The 13046-nt window shown below is 39.8% G+C and overlaps 1 protein-coding gene across 8 annotated transcripts in view; it reads left to right on the plus strand.

Moving 5' to 3' along the window:
* B3galt5 (beta-1,3-galactosyltransferase 5) overlaps positions 1-13046 on the plus strand; it is an 82426-nt gene that overhangs the window by 11896 nt on the left and 57484 nt on the right. Inside the window, exon 1 of one of the 8 annotated variants that reach the window (XM_023715959.1) lies at positions 8081-8110. The exons of the other annotated variants lie outside the window; for them this stretch is intronic. The gene's annotated coding sequence lies outside the window, so the exon portion shown is untranslated. Of the gene's footprint in view, positions 1-8080; positions 8111-13046 lie in introns of those variants that run through there. 8 annotated transcript variants of the gene reach the window in all.

A 13046-nucleotide genomic window follows, 5' to 3' on the forward strand; every position in this document is an offset into this window, starting at 1 on the left:
GGTGAGAGTCTCACCAGCCAACCACTAGTCTCAAAAACCTGCTGATGTACCCCAGGATCACTGCCCCAGCCATCTCATGAGTACAAATGTATGGCTTTGCCCCTGTCGTGTTTCCCAGCTTTTCTCCTTGCCCACTCCTCATTGTCCAATTCTCAAGTTCTCGCTTTCCTTTTATTTGTGTTGTAACTTTCTATATGTGACTCCTCTTTTAAGTTCTTATACTAGGGAGACAATGCGGTATTTACACATGTGGGTCTGGTTTATTTCACTTATAAGTATATCTTCAAGTGGCATCCACTTAAATATGAAGGCTTCAAGTTTATCCTTCTTTATAGCTGAGTAGTACCCCATTATATAAAAGTACCCCATCTTTTTCAACCATTCCACATGTGACGGGCATCTCGTTTGTTTCCAAGATGTGGCTATCACAAATTGTGCTGCTATAAACATAGGTACACATATATCACTATGATATGACGCTTTCAGTTCCTCCGGGAAAATTCCCAGCAGGGGGATAGCAAGCTTGAATGGGATTTCCAGTCTTAGTTTTTTAAGGAGTCTCCACACTGATTTCCATAATGGTTGCACAAATCTACACTCCCACCAACAGTGGAGAAAGGTTCCCTTTTCCCCACAGCCTCTCCAACATTTGCTGTCGGTTGATTTCTTTATGATAGCCATTCTTTATGGGCTGAGATGGTATCTCCATGTTGTTTTAATTTGCATTTCATGGATGGCTAGTGATGAGGAGCATTTTTTCATATATTTATTTACTTCCTTAATTTTGTCCTCTGAGAAGTGTGTATTCATCTCAGATGCCTATTTCTTGATTGGGGCTTTAAGTTTAGGGGCTCTAATGTTCTTCAGTTCTTTATAAATTCTAGAGAGCAGACCTTTGTATGAGTGCTTACTAGTTAAGATTTTTTCGAAGTTTGTAGGTTGTCTTTTCACTTTGTTGATAATTTCTTTTGACGTGCAAAAACTTCTCAGTAAGAGCAGGTCCCAGTTGTTAAGTCTTTCAAGTGTTACCTGTGCGATTTGATTTCTGTCCATGAACTCTTTGCCTACCCCTATGTCTTCAAGAGATCCTCCTACTTTCTCTTCTAGGAGATTTAGTGTTTCTGTTTTAATGTTCAGTTCGTTAATCCATTTTGACTTTAGTTTAGTGCATGATGATAGACCTGGGTCAAGTTTTAGTTTGGCATATAGAGAGTCAAATTTTCCAGCCCCATTTGTTAAAGAGGCTATCTTTCTTCCAGTAAGTGTGTTTGGCTCCTTTGTTGAAGATCAGGTGGCTGAGTGCATTCTTAGAGACCTCTGCATCTACTAATCTATTCCATTGATCCTCAGATCTATTTTGTTGCCAGTACCATGCTGATTTTATTACAGTAGCTTTGTCGTGTAATCTCAAGTCAGGAATTGTAATACCTCCTGCTTTGTCTTTGTTGGCCAGGATTGCTTTTGCTATGCTAGGCCTTTTTTGGTTCCAAATAAATTTTAGGAATAATTTCTCTAGATCTGAGAGGTATGGTGGTGGTAGTCTGATTGGGATTACATTAAATCTATACAACAATTTTGGGAGTATGGCCATCTTCACAATGTTGGTTCTTCCTATCCAGGAGCAGGAAATATCTTTCCATTTTCTGAAATCCTCTACTATCTCTTTTTTTAGAGTACTGTAATTTTCCGTGAAAAGATCTTTGATTTCTTTAGTTAGATGAATTCCAAGGTATTATATTTTTTGCGAGGCTATTGTAAAAGGTATTGATTCTCTAATTTCCCTCTTAGTGTGTTTGTTATCTGTGTAGAGGAATGCTATTAACTTTTGGGTATTGACTTTATAACCTGCTATGCTACTGAATTTGTCTATCAATTCTAGTAGTTTCTTTTTGGAGTTTTTTGGGTCTTCTAAATAAAGTATCATGTCATCTGCAAATAATGATAGTTTCACTTCTTCTTTACCAGTCTTATTCCTTTTATTTCTCCCTGTTGTCTAATGGCTATAGCTAATGATTCCAGAACTATATTGAATAGGAGGAGTGATAGAGGACATCCTTGTCTTGTACCAGATCTGAGAGTAAAAGATTTGAGTTTTTCCCCATTGAGAATTATATTAGCCGTTGGGTTGTCATAGATGGCTTTTATCAGATTGAAGTAGAGGCCTTATATTCCAATTTTCTGAAGGACTTTGAACATGAGTGAGTGTTAGACTTTGTCAAAAGCTTTTTCTGCATCAATTGAGATGATGATGTGGTTTTTAGTTTTTGCTCTATTGATATAGTGTATTACATTTATAGATGTTCAAATATTGAACCATCCTTGAATCCCTGGAATGAATCCTACCTGATCATGGTGTATGATCTTCTTTGTTTTTTTCGGTACTGGGGATTGAACTCAGGACCCTATGCTTGCCAAGTAAGTGCTTATTCTACTGAGCTATCTCCCCAGCTGAATGATCTTCTTGATGATTTGCTGCATTCTATTTGCTAGGATTTTATTGAGGATTTTTGCATCTATGTTCATGAGGGAGATCAGCTTGTAGTCCTCTTTCTTAATTGTGTCTTTCCCTGGTTTTGGTATCAGTATAATACTTGCCTCCAGGAATGATTTTGGTAGAACTCTTTCCTTTTCTATTTCATTGAAGAGTTTGAGTAGTGTAGGGATTATATCTTCTGTGAATTTCTTGTAGAATGCAGCTGTGAATCCATCAGGACCTGGACTTTTTTTGTCCGTAGGCTCTTTATCACATTCTGTATTTCTTTGGCTGTTATTGGGTTATTGAAAATTGTTATATCGTCTTGATTCAGTTTTGGTAATTTGTACCTTGCTAGGAATCTGTCTGTTTCATCTGTGGCTTCTATTCTGTGAGCATAAAGATTCTCAAAGTAGCTATTGATAATCTTCTGAATTTCCACTGGGCCTGTGGTAATTACACCCTTCTCTTTCTTTTCTTTTCTTTTCTTTTCTTTTCTTTTCTTTTCTTTTCTTTTCTTTTCTTTCTTTCTTTTTTTTTTTTTTTTGTGGAACCGGGGATTGAACTCATGCCCTTGTGCTTGCCAGGGAAGCGCCTATTCCACTGAGCCATCTCCCTGACCCAATTACACCCTTTTCATTCCTTATTGCTTGTATTTGAATTTTTTCTTTCCTCTTTTTGATGAGGTTAGCTCGGGGCTTATCTATTATATTTAATCTTTCGAAGAACCAGCTTTTTGATTCATTAATTCTTTGAAATGTTTTCTTCATCTCAATTGAATTAATTTCTGTTCTAATCTTTATGATTTCTTCCCATCTTTGCGCTCTGGGTTTAGTTTGCTCTTCCATTTCTAGATGTTGAAGGTGCAGCATTAGGGTGTTTATTTGTTCCCGTTCTGTTTTCCTAAAGTGTGAGTTCACAGTTATGAATTACCCTCCGAGAACTGCTTTCATCGCATCCCACAAATCCCGATCAGTTGTGGATGAATTTTCATTGAATTGTAGATATTCTTGAATTTCTTGTTTAATTTCATCTGTAACCCATTGATTGCTGAGTAGGGTGCTGTTTAATTTCCATGTATTTAGCCAGTTTTTCTGTTTTCTTTTGTCATTTGTTTCTAGTTTCATTGCACTGTGGTCAGATAATATGCATGGGATAATTTCTGTTTTCTCGCATATACTTAAGCATGACCTATGTACTAGTGTGTGGTCTATTTTAGAAAATGATCCATGTGCAGCTAAAAAAAAAAGTGTATTCTGCTGTGGTTGGGTGGAGCACTCTGTATATGTCTACCAAGTCCATTTTTTCCAAGCTCTGGTTCAGTTCTGCTACTTCTTTGCTAATTTTTTGTTTGGTCGATCTATCTTTTTGGGATAAGGGGTTTTAAGGTCTCCTGTTAAGATTGTTGTATTGGATATTACATTTTTCGTGTCTATTAAAGTTTGCCTTATATAGTTGGGTGCTCCTGTTGTTTGGTGCATACATATTTATGATTGTTATTTCTTCTTCTTGAATTTTTCCCCTAGCTAGTATATAGTGGCCTTCTTTATTTTGTTTGATAATTCTTGGTTTGAAATTGAGAGTCTCTGAGATCAAGATTGCTACCCTGCTTTTTTTCTGAAGTGCTGGGGCATGTAGTCTTGTTTTCCATCCTTTGACTTTCAGCCTTAGTTTCTTTATGAGTTAAATGTGTTTCTTGTATGCAGCATATTGTTGGGTTTTGTTTCCTAATCCAGTGTGCCAATCTGTTTCTCTTAATTGGTGAATTGAGTCCATTTACATTGATGGTTATAATTGAGATGTGTTGACTTATGATTGAAATGTTATTTGAATGCTGTTTTTTAACTCTTTTTTCTCCTGTGTTTAATTGTTTGTCCTATTTAGTGGGTTTCTTCTGTTCTCGTTGGTGGAGTTCTGATCATTTTGGTCCCTCTCTAGAACATCTTTCAGGAGTCTGTATAGGGTTGCTTTTGTCATCATGAAATTCTTTAGTTGTTCTTTGTCATGAAAGTACTTCACTTCTCCATCAAACTGGAAAGAAAGTTTTGCAGGGTATGATAGTCTGGGTTGGAATTTGTTTTCATAGAAGACTTGAAGTACTCTGCTCCATGCTCTTCTTCACTTCATGGTTTGTGAAGAGAAGTCTGCTGTAATTCTGATGGGTTTTCCTTTGAATGTGATCTGCTTTTCTCTAGCAGCTTTCAGTATGATATTCTTGTGTTGGATTTCTGGGATCTTGACTATTATATATCTCGGTGTGTTTTTAATTGTTGTTCTGTTAACTGAATGCCACTCTGTAATTGCAAAAAAAAAGTTGCAACTGTTTTTTTTTAATATTTTGAATGCTTCTAAGTAAATAGAATTTTTTTATTAAAAAAGTTATTGTTTATATTTTTCTTTTCCTGGCGTTGCCTGAAATTGAGTATTCTCTGAAATAGTTTTACAGAAGGAGAATTTTATAGCTTTAAAATTTTAAAGTTTGACAAGATTCCCTTTTACATTTTTCTGGGTTTTATTTTAGGATGGAGGCAAGTGGGCTTCTGATTACAGATTTGTTGTATTAGTTATTTTGTTATTAGTTTATTCAAGTTCTTCTTTAATAAACTCTGCTAATTCATTATTTGCTGCAAAATTATTTCACTTAGGATTTGAAATGTATTGGTATAACATTTTTCATAACGTTCCCTTATAATTTATTTATTTGTTTAATTTTATTTTTTATGTATTTGGTACAGGGTCGTCTCACTACATAGCTCAGACTCATAGTGATCCTCCTGTTTTCAGCCTCCCCAGTATTGGCATTACAGGTGTGCACCACCACTCCCAGTCTCGGTGGCCAGCTCAGCACACCTGGAGGTGGGGCTGGCGAGGCATGTGGCACAGGGGATGGAGCCCCGGTCCCTTTGCTTGTCTAAGCAGGCATTTAGTCCACTGAGCTATCTCGTTGGCCCTTTTCCCCATATGATGTAAACTTTTTTTTTCTCTTTGGTTGTGTAATTTTTTCACTCTAACTATAACTTATGTATGCTCTTTCTCTCCCAGTTATATCTTACTAGAGATTAACTTTATTAGTTTTTCAGAGAGAAAAGCATTTTAGTATGTAGACTTTTTAAAATTCTCTACATCATTACTTGCTTCATATACCTTTGTTTCCATTTTCTCTTTAATGTTTACTTTGTACTAGCTTCTTGCATTACATAATTAATTTGTTTTATATCTTTTTTACCTATTGTTATTAATTTTTTTAAATTTTATTTATTTATTTGTGTGTGTGTGTGTGTGTGTGTGTGTGTGTGTGGCCAGCTCAGCCCACCAGGGGGCGGGGCTGGCTGGCATGTGGTGCTGGGGGATTGAACCGCGGTCCCTGTGCTTTGCTAAGCTTGTTCTAAGTAGGTGCTTTAGACCATTGAGCCATCTCACCAGCCCACTATTGTTATTAATTATTACTAATTTTTTAGCTATAGATTTGAAGAGAAATGTGCAAAAATAAAATTTATTTTTACAATATTGTCAGGTTTTTGCTGTATGTTTTGAGGATCCATTGCTAGAGGATTAAAACTTTCAAAGGCCCTATATTATAATAATATTAAGTGGTGAGTTGCTGTGTGGTATTGGTGGTTGTGGCTTCAAATCTTTTTGTTTCACATAACTCACAAGGTATTGGTTTCTTTTTACTTTTCTTTATTAGTCCATGTGTGCAGTACTCAGGATTGCATCCTTGTGGAGGGCAGTGTGGAGAGCAGTCCTTCACTCTTGCCTCATCCTCTCCCTCCTTTCCCTACGCCTCCCTCCCTTTCTCCTTCCTTCCCCTCCTTTTCATTCTTGACTACATTTCTGGTTCCTCCCATTTGAAAAAGATTTACCTTCCTATTTCCTTTTATCTATCTTTTAATCCCCCCAACTATTTGTGAATATTTCCCTCACCTTTCTGTGTCCCCTTTACGTTGGAAGTGTCCCTTGAAGTTAGATATGACTGCTTTTTTCTGAGTCATTCTTTGACTGTTCTGTGCTTTACATCTTAGGCTTCATGACTCAGCACTTACACTACCATGTGCTTTTCGGGCTCCTGTTGTGGCCAGTTTTAATGCCCACTAGACATGCATGAGTAATGGAATCTGTTTCCTGAATCAGCTGCTGCTCTGGGATGAACGAGTGAAGTGGTTTGTATTGCTCAGTCCGCCCCTTGGAGGAAGGAGCCTTTTCAGGCCAATGAAAACTGATAATACAAACATCATGTGAAAGACTAATCTTTAGATTAAACAAAAGAAATATGAAGTGAGACAGGTGGTTTCCACGGATGGAAGCCTTTAGGTTCACGAGGCTGCCTCGCCCTCCCTCTCACTCATCATCATTGTATTCTTGGCCCAGCGTGGACCCCATTCAGTCAGCTCTTGGCATTTTTGAGGACTTTTATGGTGTATGGTCCTCACAAACTAAATAAACTTGGGCAACCTACCTATGGATTTTTTGAGATTCATTCTGCTTGTTAATTTATGTAAAGCTCCCAAAGACTCTAGCAGCAAAGAAACATGTTGAATTGCATTTAATTCAGTGCTTTCCCTCTTCGCAGTCCTGCTTCCTGCTTGCTCCGCAGCTCCACTTCACTGCCCTCAATGCATGCTGGTCTAGTGAGGGAGGGCGCTTTAGAAAAACGGGCTTTTACGGATGGAAAGGACTCGTGTTATTTAGCCTTAATCTTGACTATCTTTTCACTTTTGATTTTTAAATCCTTTTTCTTTTCTAAGTAAAAGTTTATTGAGGGCATAATGCCAGTACAACTGACTTCACATATAAAGTCTACAGTTCTATAAATCCCTAGTTTCTTTTAAAAATGTGGTAACATTTACATGAATTAAATTCATCATTTAAGCCACATTCCTATGGCATTTTATACACTCATAATATGTACTGTTGACTGCATTGTCCAGCTCCACAGCACTTCTAGCGCCCCTGAAGCAAACCTTACATCAGAGGTTCTACTCTTACCCTATCCCTGCAACCCACATTATACTTTATCTCTAAGAATTACACTCTACTGGGGCCATCATACATGCAGAATCACACAGTGTTTTACTTTCTATGTCTCACTTATTTCATTGAACAGAGTATCTTCCAAGTCCACATTGAAGCATGTATCAGAATCTGTCCTTTTCCAGGTGTGAATATACCACATTTTATTTATCTGTTCATTCATCAATGGACACTTGAATTGCTTCCACTTTTTGGCTATTGTAAACTCTGCTGTGCATATGAGTGTACAAATACCTGATTTCATTTATTTGGGCATTGTCTTGGTTTGGGGTTTTGTTTTTCAAGGTCAATAATATCATAGAGGACACATTTTATAATATTTTGTAATGAAACACCCAAAGAATTATATACAACACAAACAGGAAACCTATCCACACACTAAATACTAAAGAATCCAGCTGGGGGCCTAGAAATCATCACAATCCCTCCCAAAAATCCAACTAGAGGCCAAGAGCCCACAACCAAGTCTCCTGCAGGCCTACTTCACGGATCTGTGCTGGAAAGCCCTAAGGTCAGAGGTGGAAGCTAGAAAGTCTGTGCCAGCAGGATGAAGGATCTGTGCCAGCAGGCCGGGGGACTGAGCTGGAACAGGAGGCGATGCTCAAGGTAAGCCCCAGAGCTCCCCCAATGGTACCACAGCTGTCCTCAGCAACAGTGAGACCCCCAGCTCCTTCAGCAACGAGGAAAGCTGAGTCCCCATCAGGAAAGCCAATGAGACAATCTTCTCCACAAGGCCGAGCAGTGCACCATCTTGCCCTCTGGAGCCAGGAAGCGATGCTCAAGAAGAGGACCAGAGCTCTGCCAGAGTTCATCAGGAAAGCCAGAATGACAAGGTCCTCCAGCAGAACGGCTCAAGAGAACCAGCCGCTTCCAACAGCTCCAACAGCTTCTCCAAACAGCATCCCTAACAGTGTCTCAGTAGCTTCTTCTGTTTTGCTTTTCTGCTGTTGGCAACAATCCTCAGGAGGGCCTCCCACACTCAGCATCACAATAGTTTAATGCAACTAGATGTAATAAGTTGATCACCAGTTAGGAATCTGCTACAGGCATTTACCCGAAGAGTAAAATTGTTGGATTATATGCTAATTTTATTTTAAATTTTTTTAGGAGTTGCTGTTCTATTTCCATAGAGGCCACATTGTTTTACATTCCACCAGCAGTGCACAAGGGTTTTAATTTCTCTACATTTTTACCAATTTTGTTATTGCTTATCTTTTTTTTATGTATTTAGTACGAGGTCTACAGGGTCTCACTACACAGATTGGACTTGTAGTGATCCTCCTGTTTTCAACCTCCCAAGCGCTGGGATTACAGGTTTGCATAACCATTCCCAGTATCAGTCACCATCTCAGCGTGCTCCAGGGGCAAGGCTGGCATGGCATGCCCAGGGATTGAACCCCAGTCCCTGCATCTGCCTGTGCAGGCTTTTTAGTCTGCTGAGCTATCTGTCTGGCCCTGTCTATTCTTTTTAAGTTAAGTTCATTAGTACATTTTAGGTATACATAGTGATCACATTCTTCATAGGAAATTTGTACCTGTGCATGATATGACTTGATATTCTTTATTCCCCATTTCACTACCCTTCTTTCAACCCCTCTTCCCTTCCTTATTTACAACAGTTTTGTTTCAAGTTTTTCCTTTTCTAATTTTTCTTTTCCCTTTGTCTATTCCTTTTAAAGATATTAGCGACCTTAGTCCACACAAAGTGGTACTTCATTGGGATTTAAATTTGCATTTCCCATCGATTAGTGGTGCTGTCTTCTCATGTGCTATTTACCATCTCTATGTCATCTTCAAAGAAATTCCTATTTGAGTCATTTGTCCATTTTCACATCAGATTTGTTGTTGTCAAACCTTTAATTCCTAATGGATCTGACACTCTCTTATGAATTTGACTTCTGAGAAGATAATAGTTGGCATTCATTTCTCTTCTACTGTCCTCTCCTGATCAAAATTCTCACCAGCCATGGTCAGGGTCTTCATGTTGGTTAGTTTTCATTGCTGTGACGAAATACTTGAGGAAAACAGCCTCAAGGAGGAAAGCTCTGCTTTGACTCATGGTTTCCTAAGTTTCAGTCCATGGCCAGCTGGTTCCCTTGCTGTGAACTGAGGTGAGGTGGAAATGTCATGGTGGAAAAGTGCTGCACAGGAAAGCTGCTCACGTTGTGGTGGACAGGAAGCATCGAGAAGGAAAGAACCAGAGAAGACTGGCCCCGGCCCAAGATAGATACCTTAAATCCACACCTGTAATTCTCTGCTTCACTCAGTTATGCTTCACTGCTTAATAAGCCCATTGAGCTCTGAACACATGAGTGGATTGAGGTACTTGATCAGGATACAGTGCTCATGATCTAATCCCTTCCTAAAAACTCAGTGTCTGGCAACTACATCATCAGCTCAGTCAGCCTTTTCTGACTGAGCTACATCATCAGCTCAGTCAGAAAAGCTTCCTTCTCACTTTTTACATTTGCCAAGCCTTGGACTCTCCAGATATTGGTTCTGTGGAGAGGCAATTTATTCAGATTGAATGTTGTTGTCACCTTGCTTTTCTTTCCTACAGGGTTTCTGTCTGCTCTCTGACTGCAGTCACCATAACTTTACTAACACTACGTTTTGGGAAGCTGAGAGCTTCTAGTTCCCACTTCTTCTGTAGGATCTGTGTTGATGACTCCTCCTTTCTCAGATACTCATTTGGTCCCTGGGGTGCATCTCTGTGAGGCTCGCAGGGTAGTATAGTTAAGAGAGTGGGTTCTGGCCACCTTCACCTGGCTGCATGTTCTGTCTTTGCCTGTGAACGCTCCCTCAGAGCCACGCTATGAACTACACTCCACAGGTTTTGCATCAGTATAAGGGGACATTGGCAGCCACCTCCTGATGTACATGGAGGACTAAATAAGAAATCATATGGACAGCACATAGAACACTGGCTGGACACACAGAGTGTTAGTAACAATTGTCTGTCGCTGAGATACTGATCTGGTTTTTCTTTTGTGTATCCAAGCGACTCATTTTCATCCACATTTTTCCCTTTGCTTTTTGTTTACCAAAGTCTATTCTTTGCTCTCCATTGTTCAGGTCCTAGATGTTGTCCCCCTGTGGTCATTTCAATGTCCCTGTCCATCCAGTGGCTTTCACCAGGCCAATGCTAGGGGGAGGTTTCTTACAGCATGGAACTGTGCAGTAAGAGAATTCACCCAGACAAAGCACACTCCCACTGCCACCAGCTCATTCCATATCAACTGCCCTTCACAGTCCTGGCAGTACCACTCCAGAGATGGGAGAAGCAGACCTTTCACCAACTTTCATGAGTTGCATTATTTTAAAGATGAAATCCCAGATATCACCCTACACAATGGGTCTACCGGGGCCATGATAAGGTCTTATTTCCTGAGCACATGTAATGAAGGAACTCCAAGGCTTCCCCAATCAAACAAACTTCAGGAAACTTTGCAGTTGTTTGGATTAATTCCTGAGCACTCACTAGTTCCTTGATATACTTCATTAGTCAGCTTTGTGCTGCTGCAACAAGGTACCTGAGCAGTTAACTTAAGAGAAGACTTACTCAGCCCATAGCTGTGGAGAGGTGAGATCAACACTGGGCAGCCTCATTGGTTTGGCTCTGGGTGAGGGCGGCCCACCAAGGTGGGAGTATGAGGAACAGAGAGTCGCATTCTGAACAGAAGCAACAGAAGGAACAAAGGGCCCATAGTTCCTTTCAAAGGCAGCCCTCCAGTGGCCTAAGGACCTCCCTGCTCAGCTCCATCTCCTGAAGTTTCCGTACTTCCCAGGTGTTGGACTCGGCCTTCAACCTTGGGTCTTTGAGGCCCCCAAACCAGCATAAAGCCACAGCAGGTCCTGTGAAGCACACATTTGCCTTTCATGAAAGGAGGTTGAGTGTCATGATCTCATTTTTCCACCAGTTGTTTGCAGAGCGGACTGTCTCAGGAGGGCTTGCACACCTAGGCGCCTCAGGACCGACACCCTCAAGAGTCCACCCAGTGCCCCGGGACTCAGATGTGGTCCTCCTGGAATCTCAATTACTTTCAGAAAGGGTCTTTCACATTTTTCCATTTATTTTACTTTCTCTTATTTTTCCCTCACTCTGTAGAAATGCTGAAATTTAGTTCATTCTTGAGAGATTACAAATACAGATTTGTATGTATAGTTTTATGCAGATATTTGAATGAATTCAGTCTTATTTCTAGCTTTATTATTCCTGATGTTTTGTATAATTTGTGTTTTCTAAATTATTTGGGAACTTTGTCATTTTCTTTCTTTAATAGTGGAAATATTTGAGGTTATGCATGTATCCCTGAAAGCAGTTTTAAATACATCTCAGGGATGATATCTAGTATACTTATTTGCTTTATTTTATAATCTATTGTACATTTAACTTCCAACTTCATGGTTAATTTTCTTTCTTGCTAAATGGTTCAGAATAAGTGATGTTTATTTAACTCAGTTCTATTTCCTAGTTGTATTGCTCTGTGACTAGGATGATGGCCTTTTTCGTCTTGAATTTATGTATAGTTATATTGCTCTGCTAAGTTATATACAGTTATAATGATGGCAATGCTTTTTTTTTTTTTTTTTGGTGGTACCAGAGAATGAACTGAGGACTTTGCACTTGCCAGGCAAGAACTTATTCCACTATGCTATCTCCCCAGCCCTGGCAATACTTATTTAAAATAAGGATAAATAATGTTGGGGCCCTTGCTTAGGACCACTGATCTTCTGCTCAGAGATATGAGGACACAATAAAACATAGGCTGTATATCTATATCTATATCTATATCTATATCTATATCTATATCTATATGCTATAAGGGGCACCAGGATGGTCAAAGCCCAGTGACAAGCTAGAACATGAAGCACTGGTGTCCTTGACCTTCATTAGGTGTGCAGCTTGATTGGGGGTATGTTGGTGGGCTCCAGGAAGCAGTGAGGGGAAACAGCTGATGTAGTCAAGTTTCAAGAGTGCATTTTTTGAAAAATACATGGAAACAGAGCATGATACTAACCTGATTTGTCTGCTGACTGCCACGGTTGAGCTCCATGGAATTTGCATGAGTTGAAGGCCTCAGCTGTGCCATGCTGAAAACCTGGGGAGGGAGGTTGTATTTCCATAGATAATGGAGCACCACGCTGTCCTGATGCATGCACCCTTGGAGCACACCTGGCAGTGAGGCCAAAAGGCACCGATGCCCCACATCTGCTACTGGCAGAAAGAGCAGCACACATTGATAACTCTGTGTCAGGCACTACAGGGCTACACCCTCCCCAGATAGTCAGCTGGAGGGCCCTGGAGGGTACGATGGAGGAAGCACACTGACTGAATTTCCAAGAGGGTTTGGTGTGCCTTCCACAGGACTTGGGGAAGTTGCCTTTGTCTGCTGTTGCCTTGGGCTAAAAAGCTAAGGAGAATGCTGTTAATGAAACATGATGGGGGTATTGAGGTCCCAGGAGCTGGATTCAAGAAATTTTTTTTCAAAATTTTATTGATAAACAGATAGCAATGAGACAGTTTCAAATCAAATCAGAA

The sequence above is a fragment of the Octodon degus genome, unplaced genomic scaffold (assembly GCF_000260255.1).
Source record: "Octodon degus isolate 3935 unplaced genomic scaffold, OctDeg1.0 scaffold00045, whole genome shotgun sequence".
NCBI classification, from domain to species: Eukaryota; Metazoa; Chordata; class Mammalia; order Rodentia; family Octodontidae; genus Octodon; species Octodon degus.